The 17,077-nt window shown below is 57.3% G+C and overlaps 1 protein-coding gene across 5 annotated transcripts in view; it reads left to right on the top strand.

Annotated features, from left to right (window-relative positions):
• The first annotated feature begins 514 nt into the window (after positions 1–514).
• PPFIA4 (PPFI scaffold protein A4) overlaps positions 515–17,077 on the top strand; it is a 148,817-nt gene continuing 132,254 nt past the window's right edge. For all 5 annotated transcript variants that reach the window (XM_075910026.2, XM_075910022.2, XM_075910024.2 and 2 more), the window contains exon 1: positions 515–602. The gene's annotated coding sequence lies outside the window, so the exon portion shown is untranslated. The remainder of the gene's footprint in view (positions 603–17,077) is intronic.

The raw sequence follows: 17,077 nt of genomic DNA, 5'->3' as shown, positions 1-17,077 counted from the left end.
GCCCCTCCATGAAAGCATTTACTTCCAAAGAGCTAGGTGACAACTTTTGCTCTGGATTTTGTCCCTCTCCATGGGGCTTGCATTCCCCACAGCCTGCTGGCTGTCAGGTAGAGGGTGGGGTTGAGCAATCAGGAGACGCAATATGAATGTTGAAATGATTTTTTTTAAATCACTGACAGGTTGGGTCCACAATCCATAGCCCCCAGATTGAGGGGGGTGTCCCAAAGGGAGATATCTGCCCTGCCCACTGATCGAGGTGCAGTCCTGCTGGGGTTTGTAGGCTGGGAAGGAGCCCCCCAGACGGGGCCCATTGGCTGGGGCGCTGCAGGGAGAGGGTGGTTTTTTTGCAAGCAGGGGCAATGGGAACCAGAAGCAGAAGGGCGGGGGCGGGGCGAGGAGTGAAGGGGCGGGGTTATGCGTTGATGAGATGCAGGGGGCGGGGCTTAGGGAGCAGGGCGCGGTGCAATAAGCAAGGAGTGGAGTCAGGCGGGGGCGTGGCTAGGCGCCGGGGGTGGGCGGGGCTCGGCCGGCGCTGCGGCGGTGCAGAGACAGGCGGGGAGCTGCTCAGCTGGCTCCTGCCTTCGCCGCATCTGCTGCGGCCGGTGAGTGGCCGCGAGCGGGGGCCCCTGCTCTGGAGGGGGGGGTCTCTGAGCCGGGGGAGGGCGCTGCCTGGGGGGTGCACGCTGCGCTGGGGAGCGCTGAGCTGGGGCCCCCCTCTCATGGCAGGGCGCTTTGGAGGGGTCTGGGGGGTGCTGCTCTGGAGCGGGGGGTCTCTGAGCCGGGGGAGGGCGCTGCCTGGGGGGTGCACGCTGCGCTGGGGGGCGCTGAGCTGGGCCCCCCCTCTCATGGCAGGGCGCTTTGGAGGGGTCTGGGGGGTGCTGCTCTGGAGGTTTCTGGGTCTTTTTGTCTGGGTGGGTGCACTGCCGGGGGAGGGGCTATGAACCGGGTGGACCTTTGTATTGAGGGATGCCTGGCCCCAGGATGCCCTTTCTCTTGGGGGTTTTATTGGGGTACACTGCTCCCGGAGGGCCCTTTCCCTCTGGGGGGCACACTGCCTAGGGGGTGCTGCGCGGGGCTGCCCTGTTACTCCTGCCCTGCCCAGATCCTTGGGGAAGGCAGCTCCTCTGCTGTGTGAGCACTGTTGTCTGGGTCTCCAGCTGGCCCTGAATTTTCCTGCCAATTTCAGTGGGGTTTTCCACCTGATTTTCCCGGTTCGGAGTGAAGGCCAGTTCTCTCCCATGTGTGAAAGGCCTCCAGAGGCAAACAGGGATCCAGGCTGGTGGCACAGTCATTAGGATGACACTGACTAGACTGCACGGTGCTGGTGAAGGCACACAATAAGACAAGAATAGAAAGGAAAAAATGATCCTCCACTCTCTTCCCAGATGGTGTTACATACAGTGTGAACTGGTTTCCGACAGCGCTCTGACTTGGCACTTTGATTTTGGGTGCTTTGTCCCTCAGGCATCGGGATGCTGTCGTGTCGGCATTTGTTGGAAATAAAACCGAGAACTGATGTCATCTGAGCAGGAGCTCAGGCTTTGCCAGGCTGCATCAGATCCAGCAGTGTTCAGCTCTTGTCCCCGCTTTTCCAAGAGTGCTTGGGGCTAGTCTAGCTTGTCTGCTGTCCCACACCAGACGCTTCCCAGGAAGGTGTAAGAATTCCATGGTAGTGAGGAGTGACCTGCCCCCAAAGTCCTCAGTGTCCCATAGTGACGGTGAGGCTAGGAAACAGGCGGATTTACTGTGGCTGCCTCTCTCAACTCCTAAAACGGGTCTCTTGAGGACAAAGGCAGCTGGCAAAGTCTGTGCCAAAAGCTTGATTCGGGTTGTGGTTTGTGCAGCGCGGGCTGGAATGACTGTCAGATGCACCCAGTGGCGGTGAAGGTTTCACTGTGACAGGGTTATAGGAACACTCTGTGTCAGTTGGATTCGGTGCCATTAGTGCTTTTTGGGGCTAGTTTATCAAGGTTTGGATGGGCGTTGGCTGAAATTTGCTAAGGGTTCATATGCATGGGCTCCTCAGTTGGTTTGTGTCCTGTGAACGTACTAAGCCCAGGACATCTTTAGTGAAGACCATCCCAGTTGCCCCACTTATCAGATGGGAGAAATCGAAGGGGTGGAGATGTGAGTATCAAGGTTGCTGGGCCTCTGAGTCTGCCCAGACTCAACAGGGGCTCTAAGGTGGCACCAAAGACCACAGGAGAGACCTGTAAGGTTTTCATGACTGATGTGGGATCTGGTCACCCACACGGGTGTTACTGGAGCTTGTCGAGCAGATGAATTTCAGAGAGTCGAGTGTCAGGCTGGACAGCAGCTCTTGCAGTTCTGCTAAGGGAACCAGCAAACTTCTCGGCCCCCCTCTCTGGGCCTTCTGAGGGGAGTTAGGTGGCAACTTCTGCTCTGGACTTTGTCCCTCTCCGTGGGACTGCCATCCCCCACAGCCTGCTGCCTGGCAGGGAAGGGGGGCTGAGAAATCAAGAGACATGATATGAATGTTTAAATATGATTTTAAAGAAATCACTGACCAGTTGGTCCACAATCCGTGGCCCCCAGCCCGAGAAATGGGGGTGTCGCATGGGGTGGTCCGACAACCACGTGCTTAGCAGGCGGGTGGGCTCAAGTGGCTTTACCCTCCATGTCAGACGAAGCCTGTGGCTGCCATATCTCCTTGTCCATGGAGTAGCCCCTGACCTGAGCTGCTCTGGGCCTGTGCTGGTAGCATTGCCCAGCCAGGTTTCAGTGCTAGTCCGGCTAAGCTGGGTTTTTCCTCTGTGATCTCACTGAAGGTGACTGAACTTGTCTCGCTTTGCTTGTTCCTGACAGCCAAGCTGTTTTCCCAGGGATCACACTGAGCAGGCTCAGCAAGGGTCCCCAGAAAGTGTCTGCCCTTGGGCCTCTATCTGCTGTGGGGGCGGGGGTGGCTTGGTGTGTCCGCTCTCAGGCTTTGTCCTTCAGCAGTCTGCCAGACGCCTGGGTTTCTATGAACCTCCTTGCATGTTCAAGACCTTTAGGGGGTAGCCGAGTTAGTCTGTTACAGAAAAAAACAGCAAGCAGATGGTCCGGTAGCACTTTATAGACTAACAAAACATGTAGATGGCATCATGAGCTTTCGTGGGGCACTCCAATCATCTGAAGAAGTGGGCTGTGCCCACGAAGCTCATGATCCCATCTACATGTTTTGTTAGTCTATAAAGTACTACCAGACCATTTGCTTGCTGGTTTTTTTTTTTTTTTTTTATTTTTTTTTTTTATGAACCTCCTGGCAGGCCCAGCACTCTGGAGGTGCGTGGAGTAGAGATTTGCTTGCCAGAATCCAGCAGAAGAGGTGGGGATTTCGGGAGGAGAGGAATAGAGACAGCCCTGGAGCCTGCTTTAAAGGCCACTTAACCCAGGTGCAGGGGTAAGATTTGGTGGCAGGGAGGACGTGGAGACGTTGACGTGGGAACTGAAGCTAACAGGGATGGGGTGGAAAGATGCGCTTAAAAAAAGTATAACGAACAAAAGTCTGGCACCTTTTCCTGGAGTAAAGTCCCAGTCTAACCTTCTCCAAGGAAGAAATATTAGATTCACCCCCAACAGAAGCCTCAACTCTTGTCTTCTAAAATAAAAGGTGTTTTCTGCTTGGGAATATCTGATCTTCTCTCCCCTGCCATCTCCTTAGGTGACTTGCAAACATGGATTGGGAAATCTCTGAGCCATTAACTTAGGGGCAGTGAGAGGAACTCTTAGTGGACCTTTTCTTCCGAGTGTGAGCGCGAAATGTGTTAACAGAATGGGCTGGGGCTGCTGCTCATGCAGGCTCATGCTGAAATGCCTAGCAGCGTGGGTTAAATCTGGCGTCGTTATTTTGGTGCAAGCTGTGTGGGTATTTGTGGAATAAACAGCGACAGCAAATTTAGGCCTTCTCTGAACGCCGAAAATGAACAAAACCTGGTTTAAAATCTAGTCTGAGGCCACAGTGCCAACCCGTGTCGGGACTCTCTAATTTGGCGTAACTCATGCCTGTGCGGCTATACACAGTCGTAACTAAATGGGTTTTCATTCACGCTTGCTATTTCAGTGCAATGTTGTGTGTAAACCAGTTCAGTTTGTCCACCCAGCCACGCCCCTATCTTGCTGACCAATCCAGAGTGTTTATGGTGATGGGGGACGTAGCACCTCATGATCCACATCCTAGGTCTAGAGAACATGACCTATGAAGAAAGACTGTGTCTACATTGGCGCGATCTTGTGCCAAAGCGGCCGCTTTTGCGCAAAAACATGCTGCCTGTCTACACTGGCGGGGAGTTCTTGCGCAAGAACACTGACGTTCTAATGTGTGAAATCAGGGCTTCTTGCACAAGAACTATGATGCTCCCACTCAGGAATAAGCCCTCTTGCACAACTGTTCTTGCGCAAGAGGCCAGTGTAGACAGGCAACATGAATTTCTTGCTCAAGAAAGCCCGATGGTTAAAATGGCCTTTGGAGCTTTCTTGCGCAAGAGAGCGTCTACACTGGCACGGATGCTCTTGCGCAAAAGCACATCTCTTGCGCAAAGGCACATGCCAGTGTAGACGCTGTCTTGCGCAAATACTTTAACACAAGCACTCTTGCGTTAAAGAGTATTTGCGCAAGATCATGCCAATGTAGACGTAGCCTAAAAGAATCGGGCTTGTTTAGTTTGGAAAAGAGAAGATTGAGAGGGGACATGATAGTGGTCTTCAGGTATCTAAAAGGGTGTCACCAGGAGGAGAGAGAAAAATTGTTCTCCTTGGCCTCTGAGGATAGGACAAGAAACAATGGGCTTAAATTGCAGCAAGGGAAATTTAGGTTGGACATTAGGAAAAACTTCCTAACTGTCAGGGTGGTGAAACACTGGAATAAATTGCCCAGGGAGGTTGTGGAGTCTCCATCTCTGGAGATATTTATGAGCAGGTTAGACAGACATCTGTCAGGGATGGTCTAGTCTGTGCTTGGTCCTGCCGTGAGGGCAGGGGACTGGACTCGATGACCTCTCGAGGTCCCTTCCAGTTCTTGTGTTCTATGATTCAGACTGGCTACGTCTAGACTGGCATGATTTTCCGCAAATGCTTTTAACGGAAAAGTTTTCTGTTAAAAGCATTTGCGGAAAAGAGCGTCTAGATTGGCACGGATGCTTTTCTGCAAAAGTATCCGTGGCCAATCTAGACGTGCTTTTGCGCAAAACAAATCTGGGCTGTCTACACTGGCCCTTTTGCACAAAAGGACTTTTGCCCGAATGGGAGCAGCACAGTATTTCCTCAAGAAGCACTGATTTCTTACATGAGATCGTCAGTGTTCTTGCAGAAATTCAGGCGGCCAGTGTAGACAGCTGGCAAGCTTTTTCGCAAAAGCTTTTATGGAAAAACTTGCCAGTCTAGACACAGCCTTACTGTATAGCCCAGGGAGGCCGGGCGGTGCTGTTATGAATCCTGCTGCGCACCGACCAGCTCCAGCAGGGGGCGCTTTGAGCAGCATGTGTAACTGGATGGGCCCAAGTCAGACATGCTCCACGTGGACCAGTCGGACACGTCTGGGACTGTGCGAGAGTGGAGCTGGCTCATGTGTGCTCCCGTTGGCAGGTTCTGGGGTGCTGCCAAAGCATGGAGCTGACTGGCAGCGATGCTAGGCCAGAGGTGCTGTGTAAAGCTGGTTGGGAAGTGGCTTTCCCATGCGTGACGTGTAGCGGCTGCCCCCGGATGAGTGCCAGTTCAGGGTAGGAAACGCCAAACGGTACACCCAGCTCGCTAGGGGAGGGGATCGTGTGGCCTGAGCACTTAGCTGCCTGTGTCTAATGTCCTGACCTAGCACCAAAGACCTGCTGGGATCCTGTGCGTCTGCTCCCCATGCGTGAAAGGGGCTGACGTCGTGGCAGCTCTGTAAAAGAAGCCGACCTCCCCTCCAAGGCGCCGCCAGCCAGCCTGCTCCTGGCCTGAGGGAGAGCTCTGCTTGCCTCCTCGCCTGTAGGGAGAAAATCTGATCTGCTGAGGCCCGTTGAATCCCCGGGATTTGTGTGTGTCTAACACGCCAGAGATGCTCTCCCTCAAAGAGGAGGACTCTTTGTGCCAAGGGGGACAGGCCTGGGCACCAGATGCTTCGAGCCCTAGCTCCTGCTTTAAGCCCCCTCTGCCCCATCAGCGAGTCTTGGCAGCCAGTGGCTTTTCCTGTCCGCAGGTTGCTGGTAGGATCCCATCTGCTGCATGGGCAAGGAACCAGGTTCCTACCTGTTTGTTAGTTTTCTGCGTCGTGGAACAGCGCCCCCTGGCTGTGGCTCGTCCTTCGGAAATCAGGGAAAGGGCTTGGAGCATCACTGGGGAGAGCCCCGTGCTGATGCCACATTTTGTAGCCACAAAAATGAGCCATGGGCATCTGCAGGGCTCTGCTGTGAGGACGGGGTGGAGCGAGAGCTCCCCTGAGTTGCCACGCCAGGCACTATTCCGAAAGTTCCTGTTGCCATAATGCCCATCAGCCCTGGGTACGGACCAGGCCCTGTACAGATGCAAGTCAAAGCTTTCCCCTGCTCCAAAGAGCTGGCGAGCTAAGTAATCCCTCAGTCCTCTCTTTAACCCAGGACTCGGCATCTGTAAGAACTCGGGCTACGTCTACACTCCGAGTTTTCTTGGCAAAAAATATGCTAATGCAGGACTCATCACAACGCATACAAATCTGATTTGCATATTTCTGCCGATCCGTTTTTGCGCTAGGGGTTTTTGCGCAAAAACAAGTAATGGGGCTGTTTTCTTTTTGCGCAAAAGCCCCTTTTCCCGCAAGATCCTTATGCCGCAAGATCGGCAGAAAACATGCAAATGAGATCACGGCTCATGCAAATGAGTTCCTCATTAGCATATTTTTTGCCGAGAAAACTCGTCGTGTAGACATAGTCACGGTGTTTAGTGCGTCCTGCCGCATCTCTTCCCCAGCAAAGCATCCGCACTTGGATTTTCTGCGATGTGGCGGGTTCAGCTGCCTGCTGATTCAGGTCTCAGAGGGAACAACTTGCGTGTCCTGAGCTGTCCTAAGTCAATGGTTCTCAGCCAGGGGTTTGCGTACCCCTGGGGGGATGCAGAGGTCTTCCAAAGCTACAGCAGCTCCTTGGGATTTGCAGCAGGCCGCGTGAAAGGTGCTAGCGAAGCCGCTAGGAAACTCGAGTCTGTCCTGATAGAGCCTTGTCCTGACATTTCAGTATTAACAATATTTGTTCCAGTTGATTTATTTTATAATTCTATAGCAAAAAAGAGAAAGTAGCAATTTTTCAGTGAGGGCAGGCTGCGACGCTCTTGTGTGTTTGTGTCTGATTTTGTAAGCAAGTAGCTTTTCCGAGAGGTTTAACTTGGGCTACCTAGACGAATCGGACTCTTGTGAGGGGTACAGTGGCCTGGAGAGGTTGCAGAAAGCCAATGGAGAGGGGTAAATCCCTTCAACACATCTAGTGGCATGGATCCCACTCCCTCTGCGCCCCTGCCTGATGTGGGGCACTCCTAGCATGGTCCTAGTTTAGCCCCACATCCCTCTCTGCCTGGGTGAGGGATCCCCTGGAGGGGTCCCTGTGCAATAGAGAGGTGGGATCTGGCAGCCTGGCTGTGGGGCACTGTGGGGGCATGAGGCTTCAGGAAAGCGTCAGTGCTTGGGGAGCTCGCCCTTCAGTGGGGAGAGCAGCCAGCCCCTCCACGTCCCAAAGAGTGAACCTCGCAGGGCCTGCAACTTCCGTTAGCAAGGAGGGAGGGATGCACAGGGTATCGCTCACCCCCTTCCAGCTCCAATGCGCGTTGCAAGAGCTGCCTCCGTGCGCCTCTTCCCCTCCAGTCCTAGCGCTGTCGATTGCAAAGGGTGTGGCTGGGGGCGCTTGGCTCGTCACCCTCCCTTCACCTCGCTGCTGCAGTTGGGCCCCTCCCTGCCTTCTTCCTGGGGCATCTGCCTTTATGCCTCTTGCAACGGCTCCTGTGCTCTCTTCCCGCCCCTGCACGCGCTGCTGGGTGTGGGCGTGCGCCTTGCAGGGTGAGGTAGCCGTGGCGATGCTGAATATCTTGGCGCCTTGCTGGATTTTGATACCCCCCCCTCAGCGTGCGAGGCTGTGAAGTCGGATTTGGGACCATCTCCAGGGAGCTGCCTCCGCTGCTTCCCCGCGCTCGGCCCCTGCGGGGAGGGGAGGCGCGAAGCGTTCGAGTCACGCGGCTGTGTCTTCCTCTGCTCTCCGGCTGTGGTGCCGCTCGAACGCCTGCCCCCGAGCTTCCCACGGTTGCCACCAGGGGTCCGTTGCATGGCTGGGAGGCCAGTGGGGAGCGGCCGCCGGCGTCCTGCCTGCCGTGGGGTGAATAGCAATGGGGTTGGCTCTTTGTGGCGAGGCGGGAGGGGGCAGAGGAAATATCTAGTGGGGATAAGGCCTGGGCAGCACTTGGAGGCTGAATTCAGCCCCGTGCTGGGGTGCACGCTTCCTGGAGCTGCCCGGGTGCTGCAGCTTGGGGCAGTCCACCTCCCCTTCCCTGGATGCCGTCCCTGCAGTGCAGTTCTTGGCTCTGTGCCCAGGGCACGTCCGTGACGTTCCCTGCCCCCTACGAGGGTGGCCTAGCAGCCAGTCGGGCTCCTCTCCTGCCACGGCCGAGCATGGTGCAGCCAAGTGGCAGCTGCTAGCTGCCTGCCTTGGAATTTCGTTAGCTGGGGGGAGCTTACAACACGGCAGCGGGACAGCTGCAGCACGCCGGTGCAGGGTCTCGGGGCTCCATTTCCCGGGGAGGCGGTAGTTACGGCAACGGCAAAATTCTTCTTCTCTGTATTGGGGCGGCAGCGCAGGGCTGCAGGTGGGCCACGAGGGGAGCCAGCTCCTTGCCAGCGAGGGGCGGCAGCAGCCCCTGTCCACGGCGAGCCTGGGGCTGTCAGGGACGGAGGCTGCTTCGTGGCAGCCTCCCCTGCCCCTGCTTCTGATGGAAGCAGCAGAATGGGGAGGGGTGCAGGCAGCACTGCGGAGCCCGTGCTGGGGGGCAACCGGCTATTAAGCCAGCTTCCTCCAGCCCCTGGTCCTGCCTGTCTCCCCCACCCCGTTGCCTCTGAGGGAGGCAGCAAGGGGGGCAGGCAGGTTTGTGGAGCTGGCACGTGCAGAGCGCCAGCTCCTCGTGCATATCGGCTCCCACCTGCCCCCCTCACCTTCCCCGCTGCTGCCCCTCTATCAGAGGCAGTAGCACGGGGGGTGAGAGAGGCAGGGATCCGGTGCTTGTGGGGAGCTGGTTCAAAAGCTGGCTCCCACCCCACTTCCCCTTGCTTCCTCTGGTTCAGAGACAGCAAGGCGGGGGCGTGTGTGTAGCAGGATTAGGGTTAACCCCAGACGGATCAGTTAACGAGTAAGCCCAGTCGTCTGCACCCCGGCATCCTCTGTTGGTTGTGGATCGCTGTTCCTGGCCAACCAATGGGCGCAGCGGGAAGTGGTGTCCCGGACCTCGCTACTTCCCACTGCTCCCATTGGCTGCACGTGGCAATCTGTGGCCAATGAGCTGCGATTACCCAATACCCGGGGAGGCGCATGTAAATATAGCGGCCAGGGTGAGTCTCTGGCAGGCTGCTGCTTTTTTCCTGCCCGGCCTTGGTGTAAGCCATGTACACGAGGAGCGGAGACGGTAAATGAACAGCTCCTCCAACCACACCTGCAGTCTTGGCTCTGAGCTCGCCTCTGCCCTGCCTGCACCTGTTGAATGAGGGTTTGCCTGTGGGAGGTTTGGAAGCTGCACACTGGAAGTGTCTAGCATGTGAGACTAGCTGGGCAGGTCCACCGTGCGGGATGCCGTTGTAGTCTGAGCCCTTCACGCCATAGGAAGTAAGTCACGTGCTAGCCTGGCTGGAGGTCTGTGGACTGGCTGGCGGTGGGTACCTGGATGGCCGGTCTCGATGGGAGGCGAATAGGGACGGGGTACTGAGGGTTCCAGTTGGCATATGGAGGGGGGATGGGTAGATCAGCATATGGAGGATGCGTGGGAGGACGTTGTTCCTGCACCGTGCATGGAGACCTGGATGTGGTACGTTCTGGGCTCTTGACCATAGCTGCTCGTTGGGGTGACGGCGGGCGGAGTGTCTGGCGTGTGACAAGTGCCCGTGACCGGAGGATGCTCTCTGGGCCGGGTATGGTGGGGAGTCCCTCGAGGCTCCATGTGATGGCTGGCGTCAGTGTCTCCGGACAATGGTAAAAGCTAGGAATGAAGATGCCAGACCTGTGCGATTGTGCCTGGGCTCGGTTACCTGAGAGGTTGTATGGCCCAGGAGGGTATCTGGCAGTGTCTGCTCATTTCCATGGTGATAAATTCGCAGGGGGTTAAAATTGGGTTGTTCATCTGAACGTGAAGAGTGAGTCGCAGCCCTAGCGGGCTTACTGTGGGAAGGTGCCCAGCATGGGGGGGAGGGAGCCTAGGCTCATCGGTGCTGGCAACACACAGCCAAACACTGACCAACGTGATCTTGGGGCCATGGGGATGAAGGGAATTCCTGGGCACATCTTCACCTGTCAGCCTTTAACAAAGCGCTGCTGGCAGAGACGCTAGGTGCAGGTCCTTAGCATGCTGGGACCTGGGAGCCGCTCTCCTGGGAGGGCAAAGGCCAAGACCGATGGCTGGGCTTTGAAGCGAGCCATGCTCAGACTGGATACAAGGGCAGCGTGGGACAAACCGTTAGCGCAAGTGACCACGGATTCTCCACGCCTCGGGCGCCTGGCACTGAGATGGGACGAATCCCCAAAGCTCTGTTCTCGCTCAGCCGCGATGTACAGCTTGAGGCAGGAATCAAAGGGGGGGGAAGGGGGCGTCTTTGTTATGCCAGTGGCCGGACAAGATGGTCCTAATGTCTCTTCTGGCCTTAATTTAGAGCTGTCCAATGTTGGCAGAGAGACGGGCTTGCCTGAAATAATGAACCTGTGTCCCCTCCCTGGCCTCTTCTGGGGTTCGTTGGCCTTGGTGGAGCGTAGCGGCCTGGGGACTGTGAAAGCCTGCCTAGGTACAGGGCTCTCATCCTGCCGGCTTTGGGTCACAGTGCTGCTGCGGAGAGGAGTGGGAAACCTGTCTGAGTGTTTCCTTGGGTGACGGTTTGCATCCAACTCCTGCCGGCTGCTCTCTGGAATGCTAACGAGCTCGGCCACCAAAAATAGCTCTGGTGGAGGAAGTGCGTGTGACGGGGAAGGTGAGGCTAACGGCGATAATTGTACCATGCAATTTCTCTCCTTGACGCTACAGCATGAGCTGACAACTGTGTAACCCTTTGCTTTTATCTCACTTTGCTGCTTATCTGCCCCTTGTTACCATAGTATCTGAGTGGCTGCGGCCTTGACTGTATTTATTCTCCCAGCACATCGTGCGGTAGGGCTGTGGTATTAGTTCCCCACTTGTAAAGCGGAGATGAGCCACAGAAAGTAAGTGACTCGCCCAAGGTCACATGGGAAGTCAGTGGCAGAGCAGACTGGGTCTCAAATCCTAGACAAGCACCCTAGCCACTAGGCTATCCTTTCGCCTGGCAGGGCACAGACTAGCATGGCTCTAGGCCCTATTCACTCTACTCTGAGCACCCCTGAAGCGGATGTTGTCCTGCATTGGTTTGGATAAGGCTTCCTTTAAAAGGTTGGACTGGAGGCCCGAATTTCTTTGGTGGTACCCGTAGCTTAGTAGCAAGGCTGAGACGGTTTCCCCCAGTCTCTCCTGCGGCCCCCTCACAAGTCTCTGGCTGCTTCCCCCAACCGTGCTCAATTGCTTCTTGCTGCTACTCGGTACCTCAGACCCTTCTCACCTGTCCCAGCCTTCCCTGCTGTGGGGCCAGCCCCTCTCCTTGGCCTGGTGGACGGCTAGCTGTCAGTGTTCCTCTCCTGGGTGGACATGGCACAGGCTTACTGCTGCGCTTTGGACACCTTCCCCATTGCTGCTACCCCCGGGGGCTGTCTCAGCCAGCAACTTGCTCTCCAGGAGCGCCCACCCCCCGGCCTCCCTGTGCGGCTCGCCCTCCGGCTTGGGCACGTGGCGCGTTCGTCCCAGCAGTGTTTAACTGTTGGCGCTGGGATGGCTCCTGCCTGGTCTCTGGGGTGGCTCTGCCCAACCATTTCCTGCTGCCTCTCTCCTTATTTGCACGGCAGTGGGACTAGACTAAGCGCCACAGGCAGCCTCCGATGGCTCCCCCCCCTGTCCCTGGAGGGCTCCCCAGCCAGCTCTTCCTGCCAGGGTCCTGCCCCACCTGGCCCCTCAGAGACCTCTTGGACTACACTGTCACCCCCTGCCAGCTCCCTTGGCCTGGCTTGTCCCAAGTGGGGGTCTGCCTGGGGGTCAGGACCTCTGTGACTGGCTCCCTAAAGGGCACTGAGTGGCCTGTTTGACCCCGTTCGCCTTGGGGCCCGGCGTGGGACCCCTCCGAGGATATCGTAGGGGAGAGGTTAGTGAAACCCTCCGCTCCTCCAGAGCCTCTGTGCTTTGGATGGACGCTGGGCCCTCCTTCAGGGAGGCGGGCGAGGGGAGAGCGTCTGGCAGCCAGCCCTGAGGAGCTGTGTGGTCCCCTGTCAGCAGGTGCTGGGTGTGTGGAGGGGGTGGATTTGCTAGCTGCAGTTTCTGGCTGGCAATGAGTCCTAGCGTGGACAGAGGAGAGGGCTGAGAGAGTGGGGTGGAGAGCAAGGGGGCACGTCTCTGCAGGCGGCTATGGCTCCCTGGGACCCCATCCATGCTAGGGCTATGTCTACACTGGCGGGTTGTTGCACCAGAAGTATGCAAATGCGTGGAATATCGCCGAGCCTCATTTGCATACCTAATGAGCTGCCATTTTTGCGCAAGAAGGAGCTGTCTACACTGCCCCTTCTTGCGCAATGCCGCTATTCCTGAAAATAATCGGCGCTCCTTCTGGCGCACGAGCCTCTGCCGTAAAAATGGCAGCTCATTAGGTATGCAAATGAGGCTCGGTGATAGTCCATGCTTAGCCTCATTCGCATAGCTCTGGCGCAGCATTGCGCCGGTGTCGACATAGCCTAGGTGTCAAAGGGCACGTCTGAGCCGCCGCTCGGGATTGTGCGGAGCGCTCCTCCTGCCTGAGGGACGGACTGCAGGGCCGCATGGGCACCTGCCTGCGTCTTCGCCTGCCTCGGCTGAGGGGGACGTCCTGTGCGCCCCCGGAAGCTGCCCGTTCAGCCGAGCCGTGCCTAGCCAGGTCCCGTGGCCAGGCCGTGGCTCTGGGCGCCACGGTGACTTGTTTCCCGTTGCACGTTGGAAGGTGCGAAGCCAGCGCCGTGGGTTGTGAAGAGCCCTGCCACTGTGCAGCTGCGGCTCTAGTCTCCGGGCGTCTGCCTACCTTATCTCCATTGCATGCGCGAGGGTCTGTACACAATAATGCTGGTGTTGTCAGATCCGGAGCGAGCTGGGCTGAGCCTTGGGCGTACTCCGTGTGGGTGAGCGATGAGGCAGCCCCCACGGCTGTCTGCCTCTGGCACGGAGCTGATGGGAGGGGAGGGAGGGAGTGTCAGCATGTTTCTGAAATCCCTTCAGGTCTCCCGGCTGAGAATTGTAGCTTGTGAGCATCTGGGGAAGCCATGGGGGGGAGCCCAGCTGGCAGTGGGGGATCTAAGCTGCTTCTGCATGTAGACGGGTTTTGCAGTGCGGGTGGGGCAGAGGGGCAGCAGATTCAGAAAAACGGGGGTTTGCTGGCAGGATGCTGGAAATGGGGAGTGGGCGTTGGACTGGGGTTAGTGACGTCCGTGTCAGTGAGTTGCGTGTGGGGAAGGGGCTGGAACAGGGGTGGTCTGTCTGCGAGAACTCGCCCCTCCGGTGTGGGAGGGCCAGGCCTGATGTCCCCACATCAGCAGGGCTCTGGCAGACCGAGCTCTGAGGCTCCCTGCCTCTGCAAGTCAGGCCACAGGGAGGGACCGTGGCTGGAGGTTAGGCTCAGTTCTTCCCTGGACAGATCCCTCCTGGGGATCTTGTGTCCAGTCCTGGGGCTTTCCAACTTCCAGCCCGACACTTGTGTTCCTCGGATTCTGTGAGTGTCAAAGGAAGCCTCCAAGTACGAGCCGACCCTCCCAGTGCTACTTGTAATTGCCTGACGGAGCCCGTGGCAGGGGGAGTCGGGGATGGCTGTTAGTGGAAGAGCAGGACCGCTGCCGCCGATGCTGGGGCGATGGGGTCCCTACCCGTTGGCTGAGATGGCAGGGCGGGGCATGGTGAGGCAGAAGCTATTCTGAGCTGGCCTCCGCAGGCAGAGCGACGGGCAGCAGGGACTAGGGCGATGCCTCCGGAGAGCTGGCCTCCAAGGGCGTTTTAGCTGGGGAGAGCTGTGGACTCTGGAGTACTGGCCAGAGGATCTGCCCGGGGCTCGGCAGATCCCAGCCAGGCTGCAGAAGGCACTGAATTGATTGAGCTCTGTGAAACGGACTGGAAACTGAGCGGAACTAAAAGCCAGCGCTGCCTTGGATGGCGCTGAAAGCTCAGACTCGCGCGTCTCTCGGAAAAGAGCAGGGGTCTCCTTTGAACCTCGGCAGTGGCGCATTTTCAAGTGGTCGCCTTTCCTCTCGCCGAGGGGCAGCGCTGCTCTTCAAATCTCGGTGCCTAAAAATAGGGAAACGATGCCAAATCGCAGCATTCTCGGTAGCTGCTCTCACCGCCTCCCTCCTCCTCTGCCGCGCGCTGGCTGGCTGCAAGTGCGTGTTCAAGGGAAACCGCATGACGCGCCAGGAAGAAGCAACGTTCCACTTGCCGGCCAACCACTTGCGCTGGGAAGCAATGAAGCCGGAGTCGCACCGGCACCCTTAACTCTGCCCTGTGCACTGTGCGTTACCCTGCAGCCTTTAACAGTAGGGTCCCAACTTCTCAACTGACGATGGGAGTTTTCCCTGCAGCCTTGGACGCTCTGTGTCTCACAGTCGTCTGCACGCCAGACAGGCTCCGAGGCGGCCAGTGAGAGGACAGGCACGCTGTGCTTTCATCGGCTGCATCTCTAGTGCACAGGGGCTTCCTGTATGTTGCAGTGCGGCTCTGGTTGCTGCTTCTCTGATGAAGCCACTGTATGGTCCCACTCTCTGGTAGCTGCCTCCCTTCCCCTACTACAGTGGAGGGTCCCGGGTCTCCCTCCCTTGGCATCAGGGAGTTGGTGCTTGTAGTCCAACCCTGTGGCGCTCCTCATCCCCAGCCAGCTTCTGCACCCCCTCTCTGCTCCTTCACCCTGCCTCCCACGCCACCCTCCCACCCCCAGCCCGCTCCTGCACCCTCCCAGATCCACCAGCCCCCCCCTCCCTGTGACGCAGTGGGGGGCTGTCTGCTCTGTGACCCGGGGTCCCCCTGCGCTGGGATGGGAGATTCTCACTGACTCTCCCAAATGTGGATTAACCCGGACACCCCGGCTCAGCCTCCCAGGGAGAGACAAAGGGGGGGGGGGCAGAGACCAGCACCTGGCTGGGGGGCAGGGCTGGAAGTTGGGCAGTTTCTGTCTGGAATCATGGAGGAGACAGCCTAGGGAAAGGGGCTGGGATTTAGGGGCCCAGTCTCCCCCATCTCAAGGGGGGCTGAGGCATCGTAGGCCTGCCCTGGAACCAGATGACATCTGTGCTGTGCTGTATCCTGGAGAAGCAATAAACTCCCTCTGTTCTACCAGCTGGTGGAGTCTGTTTGTGCCACTATGGGGGTGCAGGAGGTGGGGGAACCCCGACGTGCCGTTACCCCCCTCCCCCGACTCTAAGCAAGGCCCGGCCTTTGGGCAAGGCGAGCGAGGCGGTTGCCTTGTGTCCGGCGCATTCAGGGCCCCGCGGTGCCCAGCTCCCAGCCCCACCCGCCCGGCCACTCACTCGCTGCCCTGACTGGGGGCTGTGTGGCTCGGCCAACCACAGCGCTGCCTTGGGCCCCATGAACTCTTTAGCCGGGCCTGACCCTAAGCCCACTTTCCGGCAGCTCCCTCCCACACACTGAGCCCCTCGGTTTTGGCCACACCCCACAGCCTAGGGGGCCCACAAAGTCTGCTAGCCCAGGCTCCACTAGGCTATGCTGTGTGAGGGGAGCGCAGGAATCAGCCACCACATGAGGGAGGGGCTTTTTGTTTGGTTTTGGGGGCTTTTTTTGCTTCTCACTTTTGTGGCCCCCGGCTGATTTTTTTTTTTCCTGTGGCCCCCTGACCCAAAAAAGGTTTCCTACCCCTGCTCTACTGGATCTCCAGTTCGCCTCCAGGCCTTGATGCCTTCATAGCCAGCAAGTAATGCCTGTTGCTCGGCATGGCAGTAGGGAGAGGATGCTTGCTCCAGAAATCTAAGTTAAATTCCTTTTGATGGCAAGCAGGTGTTTTCCAGGAGGGTGGATCTAAGAGCGGCCAGACGGGGTCAGACCAAAGGTCTATTCAGCCCGGTGTCCTGTCTGCCCACAGTGGCCAATGCCAGAGGCCCCAGAGGAAGTGAACAGAACAGGGAATCGAGTGATTCCTTTCCTGTCATCCCTTTCCAGCCTCTGATCGAGGCTAGAGACACCATTCCTACCCACCCTGGCTAATAGCCATTGATGGACCTCACCGCCATGAGTTTACCTAGTTCTTTTTTGAATCTTGTTAAAGTCCTGAGCTTCACAACATCCTGTGGCAAAGAGTTCCACAGGTTGGCAGTGTGAAGAAAAACTTCCTATTGTTTGTTTTAAACCTGCTACCTACAGCAGCAGCTTCTAAGCGTTTGTGAATGAAGCGTTTGTGTCACATGGCTGCAGATGAACACGGACATTTCTTCAGCTGTCTTCTGCCTTAGTGGCAGTGTGACGGACTGGGCCGTGTCTGGGCACAGCTGAGGATGTCTGCTCAGAGTGAATTGCTCAACTTCGGGGCTCTTTACAGCCCCCAGACTGGTGAACTTCCCAAACAGGCCACAAACCAGTCCACAGAGCACTTCAGCTGCCTGCCTGAAGCCTCACGAGCAAAACCCCTCCGACACCCCAGCAATATCCGTGCCCCAGATGTCCCCGGACCCCATACACAGGCAGGGGGGTCTTAGCACCCAATCCCACCTACCCCGAACAAGTTCTGTCTGGTTCCAAGAAACCAGCCACAGATCCCTGGTCAATTTACCCTCTGGATCTTACCCACAAATCACGCTGAGCCAGTCCTTTAGCATCTAACATC

The sequence above is a fragment of the Pelodiscus sinensis genome, chromosome 27, assembly GCF_052426305.1.
Source record: "Pelodiscus sinensis isolate ZL-2025 chromosome 27, ASM5242630v1, whole genome shotgun sequence".
Taxonomy (NCBI): Eukaryota; Metazoa; Chordata; order Testudines; family Trionychidae; genus Pelodiscus; species Pelodiscus sinensis.
This window is presented reverse-complemented; position numbering and strand designations above follow the sequence as displayed.